The sequence below is a fragment of the Quercus suber genome, unplaced genomic scaffold (assembly GCF_002906115.3).
Source record: "Quercus suber isolate HL8 unplaced genomic scaffold, Cork oak 2.0 scaffold_62, whole genome shotgun sequence".
Lineage (NCBI taxonomy): Eukaryota > Viridiplantae > Streptophyta > Magnoliopsida > Fagales > Fagaceae > Quercus > Quercus suber.
The window spans coordinates 622,755-630,158 of record NW_027069527.1 but is presented as its reverse complement, the minus strand read 5'-3'; the positions used below and the strand labels follow the sequence as shown (position 1 = coordinate 630,158).

The window sequence follows — 7,404 nt, the reverse complement described above, 5'->3', positions numbered from 1 at the left end:
TATTACTGTTTTATTCATCAACTACTTGAGTTTCGTTTGAGTTTTGGAAGTAAATTATTATTGTTGTTTTTGATAGCATAGAAGTGGATTATTAATTTGTCAAATAAATTTAACAAACATTTTATGAAAATTGGCAAGTTGTGCAATTATTTGTAGTTAGTTACTTAGTTACGTTGTTAATTATTATTATTATTATTATTTAGAATCAGATAAAAGAATTATTAAGTCACATTTGGTTATTGTGCTTGGCAGAATTGTCCTACAAAATACTTGACTTGTATGTAGAGCTCGTAGATTTTACCAATAATAAACGCATAAGCCCTCTCCATCTCCTAGCAAATAAGCCTTACGCCTTCAAAAGTGGCAGCAATTTTCGATGGTTTGAAGAAATCATCTATCACTGTGAGTATACCGTAAAATTTTTAAGATTGACAAGAGTATCTCAAGTAAATAAACATCAAATCACTATTATATCTTTCTTTTAATTTGCTCCTGCCCGCTTCCTCTTTTAATATTGTATTACAAATCAGTTAAAAGAAGAAAATGATTAGTGTCACACTGTGACACTGTCACTGAATTAAATTATCAACCTTTCCAGAACTCAAGTTCCGCAAAATTTTTTAGTTACATTTATTTCCAATTAACCGTTACTATATGTCTGTATCCATTGTTAATTGCGTTTGGAAGGCACAAAGAGCTCGGATGGAATTGTATTTTGGATTAAGTGACTTAAATCATAAAAATTTAAAAGTGGTTATGTATTTTGTTTAGTGGAATAGTTGCTTCTTATTTTAATAAGAAATAAAAATTGGGTTGTTAAGTAAACAATGGAAGCTATGAATATAACATATAGCACACACAATGGTTAGTAAGGCAATATAGATGAAATGTTAGGTTGGCAATTTGAAATTAGGTATACTTAGGAGATCTCAGATCTGTCAAGGTTTTCAGCAACAAAAATATCGTTATATTACATTCTTACCTATAAAGAGTGGAATGAACTGGTACAAGGACAAATACATTGATGTTAGAGTGAGTCATATATTTTAATTGTTCTTCATTTTCGCTATCGAAGGCAAAAAGAATTCACGTATGATTAACAATCTCCTATAAAAGAAATCACCAAATAATAGTGCAACAAGAAGAGTACGGAAGATTATTCTCTGTTTCCATGCGGTATGTGACCCGAACTATCTTCATCATCTTGTGGCATCAAAATTCATTTACAATGTGGTGTGTGACTTAGCTGTTTTCATTTCAGCAATTGTCGGAATAGACGATCGAACAGGAACTAATTAGCGAAGCAGAAAAGAAGCATTTAAGATCAGAAGATATCCATGGAGGTATACACCAAAGTGAGAAATGTTCACAAGCACATCACAATGTGTTAACCAAAAAAAAAGGTAAACTAGCATTAGTGTGTTCAAGTAGTTTTTTTTAGAGGAAAAGTGTGTTCAAGTAGTTAGAAATAAAAGCTAAGGGAAAAAAAATTGATGTCATGACTTGAGCTTCTATTGTTATTGGTCAAGACAATGATTATAAACGACGGATTGATATTGATTCATTGTCTTTTGTATAGGATCCAACGGAGCTCTATGGGATAAGTTACAACATCCACCTAATTACAGAACCTGCTTTGAGTTTGTAAAATTTGTATTCGGGGCAGTGCCATGTATATTTCTGTTTTATTGTCTTCATAAGCTTAGCACACTAGGAATACAGTTATATGGAATTTCCTCCTCTCGCGCAATAATAGATTTCAGTACAATAATAGAATTTATTATTCATGTGAAAAGAGAGAGTATTACGTTTTTAAAGTTTGAGAATATCTAATAATTTTCCTCTTCGTATATATGTACCTATTTACCATGCTAAATGACACTTTGATTTGAGATATACTTTATAACTAAGCTCTTTTTCATTTTTCAGCAATTTTTAGAAAATGCACAATGAAGAAAGCTGATAGAGAGAACCCTGTAAGACCCGATGTTACCCAAGGAGGTAAATTTCAAAGCGAGAGATTAATGTTCACACCGTTATATGTTATAAGAAAAAAAAATGTTCGCTAATTGTTTGAGAAGCTAGCACACAAATACAATTCACAATTTCAGTGATTTGACTTGAGCTTGTTGCTATTGGTCTATTCAAGAGAATGATATTATTAAATGGATTAATACTGATCAATTTATTCTCATTCTTTATTTTGTGCTGCAGGACACCCATCACCCTATCGAGTTGAGGGGCATCAATTACAACTTCCACCTAATTACAGAACCTGCTTTTGGCTTGTAAAACTTGTCTGCTTTTGGCTTGTAAAACTTGTATCCAAGGCAGTGCTCATAATACTTGGTATTTATACGTGGATTGAGATCTAATGCAATTGCACCATGCAACTAACCCCCTCCTTCTCACAATAGTTTTTTACCTTTTTTTACTTTTTCTCATTTTTTTAATTTAATGGTTTGCAACTTTAAATCTCAGTTATCCATAGCAATTGCATCAGGTGCAATACCCTAGGTATTGCACCTAATCCTAATCCCTTGTACGCAGTTCCTTATTTTCTGTTATATATGTTTCCTTTGAGTAATGCCAGCTATGTACGCACATAATATATTTCACAAAAAAATTAGTAGTTGTCATATTATTTTTAATTTTAACATAGATCTACCAACACTATTATAATATCCACCATTAACAATTTGTCACTCCAAGTTGTTGTGAAATTCATTATTCACACACAAGAAAATCTTTGCTTGGCTTGATAGAAAATTTCACTATGTGCAATTGCATATAAGCTTAGCAAACATTGCTAGGTCTGTCCATCTTGTAACTCTAGACTTACTGATTGCCTTTATATATATGTCCAAAATATCTATCTATTATTGAATTAGTAATGCTCTAATTATTACAAAATTTAGTACATAAGTTTTACTACAAAAATGGCATATCATTTTTTAAGCATACATTAAAAAAGTAATTATGAAATTTATTATAATTGTTGTTGTTGTCATATCAACCACGTTCATTGTTACATTAGCTTGTAAATCTTTTAGGTTTTAAAAGTTTAGAACAATTAGCAAATCGTGAACAAAAACTTGTCAAGATATAAATCCTAGAGTCTATAGGTATTATTAGATAATGCTCACGGTGATTCAAGTCAATATTCAAGAACATGCAAGCTGTAGAAAGAAGAATTTAGAAACTGCCTGGTTTGATCGATTGAAAGACAGGCTCAACCAATTGAAACACGTATCTGTAGAATTCTATTTTAGTCCAAAACTCTACTTAAACGTATTAGGTTTCAAGTAAAACACTTCTAGTATATAAAGAAAACTCTAAGCACGTTTTTATGAGGCTTTTCAGAGAGAGAAGAGTGTGCCTCCTTTGTATCTAGGGTTTTGTACCTAAAAGGCTCTCTCATGTCTTCTACCGGTGTTATTCTTTGAAGAATCTCAAGATTCGGTATTGTAGAAGTTATTGCCTTCTTTAGTCATCAAAGGTGCTAATGATCTAAATCTTCAAGGGTGGTCTTGGAGTCACAAACAAGAGAGTTTGTGTTTTTTGTCACAAGTGTTGGTGCTTGTGTTGCAAAGGCCAAGGAAAGAAGTAGTCCGTGAACTCAGAGCTATTATAGGGTTGTGGTAGTAAGTTTTCTACTCGAGGTAGCAATAAGATGTTAGTGGTCTAAGTTCTATTTTACAAACTTCAATTCTTTCTAGTGGATTACCTTGAAGATAGTTAGGTTAAATCATCCCCATATTTTTTACCGGTTTGGTTTTCCTGAGTCATCATATCATTGTGTTCTTTATATTTTTCGCTGTTTTACATGATATAATTTGATTGTATTAACCTAGATTTGAATAATTTATCTAAGTAATCACTTGGCTAAATAATTAGGTTAAATAACTTGTGTTTTAAGGGGTCTAAAAACGTACAAAATCTATTATTATAAAATTAGTAATAACTTCAATGTTTTCTTTATTCAATTACTTAACAAACATCTGTAAGTATATCAGATTTAATTGGTAACTTATTGGTGGTATGGATCTTCAGGAGCTCCGGAGATGGTAAGGAAGGTAAGGACGACGAAGGAGAGGAATGTATGGTCTGTTCGGATCATGAACAAGCTTTTGAAGAACACTTCAACGTATCAATTTTCGAAAGACATACCTTCGTTTTCGTCCCTCTATCCAGTGTTACCTGATCATGCAAATTCTCAAAAAGATGATGAGTATAGCCCTTATGGTTTAATTGAGAAGCATCTGCATACTCCATCCAGCGTAAATGAAGAGCATGGAAAAGGTAATCATCTAATTCAACCTTAATATTTTTCAAGAGATAATCAAATACACAATTTATTTATTAATTTGTGTATTTTATGGCATTCGAATTATTTACTTAATATGATTTATTTAAATAATTATATTTTACGACTTTACGTAACTAATATTTAATTTCTTAATTAAAAAGCCTGAAATTGATATAATAATATAATCTTCCAATTACTTTATTTGAAAAGTAAACTTATTTAAATAGAATTAGAGCTAAACCACAGGTATAAAGGGTAATTGCTGTTAGACCAAAAGAAAAAAGAAGAAAGAAAAAAAAAAAAAAAGGGAAAAAGAAAAGATAGTATTAGCCATTTTGATTTAGTGGAAAGACATTATCCTTAAAACTCTAACAAAGAACTTGAAAAATGAAGGAAAGTTATAAAATTTACTTTTAATAGATTGGGATTAAAAAATAAAATCATGAATGTTGTAATGTCCACAATTAAATCCTAAACTATCATATGCAAAAGTAGTTTAAGTGTTTAGGAGTTGTGGGTTAAAGTAGTAGCAAACTCTACTATTACTCAGAGGCTCTCACATTATGCTTGAGTTGTGTTTAGACTAGCCAGGAACAACAACTTCACTTGCAAGTCCCATTTTTTAAATTGTAAATAAACAATGTTACATAAGAAATATGAATGAGGGCCATACTGTAAGAATGAGAGACCAAAGTAATAACCATTATAAAAATTTATTCAATTTAAGAAGATTACATAAGAAATATGAATAATTTGGGGGCCATCCATATATATTTTGTTGTTGAAGATTTTAGCTAAATTTAAGTGTAAAATTTTCATCATTGGAAAGTTCCCAAAACGATGGTGGCTCAGTGGGTGATTTTGAACTGATGTCAATTCCTAACAAGGAGGTGGTATTTGCCTATTTGGTATAATGGGAATATGTAACACTTATTTCAGATGAGTTGGTTCCCAAAATTGTAGCGTTCACCAAGTATGAGAGGATGAGAAAGTTAACCACAAGAGGAAATAAGAGATACACATATAAGATTATAAGTACACATTTAATCATTACATAACATAAAATAAAGGAAAAATCTTAGTTTATAATGTACTAACAATATAAGACTTACATTAATAGTATAATAAATAAACCAATAATTACCCTAAAGTAACCAAAATCTAGGAGATAAGTAGACAAGACGCGCAGTGGTGATGTTTCTGAATCCTCAACTACGTGCACGATCAACTTGGACCACGATTTAGTAGTGGAAGGGTTGCCTTGCGAGAAAGCCTGTGGGGCATGGGCCTAAGGATTTGAGCATAGAAGGCCTTTAGAGCCAACAGAGCAGCCCAAAATAAAGGAGGGATAACCAACATAAGTTATGGATGTCATAAGCAAAATGAAAAACAACGAACCAGCCCAAACCTTCCAGGCCCAGTAACAGTCAACAAAAGGAGCTCAGCTAAGCCAATGTCGAGGTTATTTTTCCCTTTTTAAATTTTAATAATAGTATGTAATCCTTACTTAAATATCTTAGAGATACAAACTATTTTATAAAAATATTTACAAACTGCTGATATGGTGAATGATTATTGGTAAATGAAGAAATAATATTAAAAGTGAGCCTAAATGAAAACCAATAAGAGGTTGACCATATTAACATTTTGTAAAAATGTTGTAAAATAGTCTGTGACTATAACATTACTCAACTTTGCTTATGCATGAAAATGATGAATTGTAGTAGTGCTATTAATGTTAGTTTAAATTATTAAATATATAGGACATTAGTTTGACTAAGACATTTGGAAGTACTAAATGGTTTTTTTTTTTTGCAATTTTCACGAAATTGGTTATGTCGAATTTCTCATTATACTACTATTACGTATGGATTGGTTAGGCCAAGTTTTCTAAAACCGCCACTATATGTCATCCATTATGGCAATTTTGGCCATGGTATTATAAACCCTAGACCTAAAGCGGCGCTTTTGAATGCGCTGCAATAGATATGGTCTACATCGGCAGTTTGTTAAGTCTATAGCGCCGCTTTAGAAGGATGTACAAATTGCAGCGGTTTAAAAATGCCGATCTTGGTCTTTTTTTTTTTTTGGTTAAATTTTTTTATATAAAAATAATAATAAAAAACAGTAGGGCTTATCACAGTGGTTCAAAATTACTGCAATAGGTCCAAAATTGAGAAAATAAATTTTTTTTTTTAAAAGAGCTATTATGGCAGTTCTAAAATGCAGCAAGACATTTGAGACGAGGATATTTCCCGATGAATTAATATTTGCACAAGCCTTTTTTTTTTTTTTTTTTTTGGGTAAATGTACAACTCATTAATTAGCTTATAAAATAATTTCTTGAGTCTCGACATTAATGTACTTTATTTCTATTTGTTAATATTTACTCATAAACATCTCTTTCGTCAAAGGATACTTTGATTTATACCTGTCGTACAAAATAACTTGTAATTATCCTCTATTGTTATTTGGAAGGTATAGCGGTTGATGCGCCCAAAAGAATCGACCCGAGAAGATTGATTAAAAAATGCACAGAAGAAGAAAAAAAACACAAATTCATTCAATCTCTGTTGACTATGATTCGAGTTGGTAAGTGTAATGAATAATTACATTAAAGTTAATTTATTGCTGTTTACAAAAACAAAAACAAGACATTAATTAAGATTAGTTAACTCATCTTAAAGGCATTACAAAACTGCTTCTTTTTTTTCTTTTTCCTTTTTTTTTTTTTTTTTTTTTGGAGAAAGAAACATGCTTACTGCTTTTATTCCATAGAAATAATATCTTTAGAAACACAATCAATGAGATTAGGAGGAACAAACTATTAAAAATCAATACTACCTCTCTCTAGAAACTTCTAGAACTTCTCACACAGTCTCTCTCTTTCTAGAAATTTTTCTCTGATTCCAAACATTTCTCTCTTGCCCGCTTTCTGGAATTCTCTCCAAGATGGTTCTCAAATTTTCTCTAGAAGCTTCCCTGCACTAGTGAATTTCATCCACAAATTTATAAGGTGTCTAGAAGGTTGGAGAAAGGCATTAATTTAATGCCAATAAAAAGGAAGAAGCTAGAAGCTTCAAGTCGGCTTCCTA

The 7,404-nt window shown here is 31.3% G+C and overlaps 1 long non-coding RNA gene across 1 annotated transcript; it reads left to right on the top strand.

Moving 5' to 3' along the window:
- Window positions 1-258: 258 nt before the first annotated feature.
- Window positions 259-1,993, top strand: LOC136067200 (uncharacterized). Its single transcript, XR_010628711.1, has 3 exons — window positions 259-402; window positions 1,262-1,403; window positions 1,580-1,993. It is a non-coding gene; the product is annotated as an uncharacterized LOC136067200 (long non-coding RNA).
- The last annotated feature ends 5,411 nt before the right edge of the window (window positions 1,994-7,404 follow it).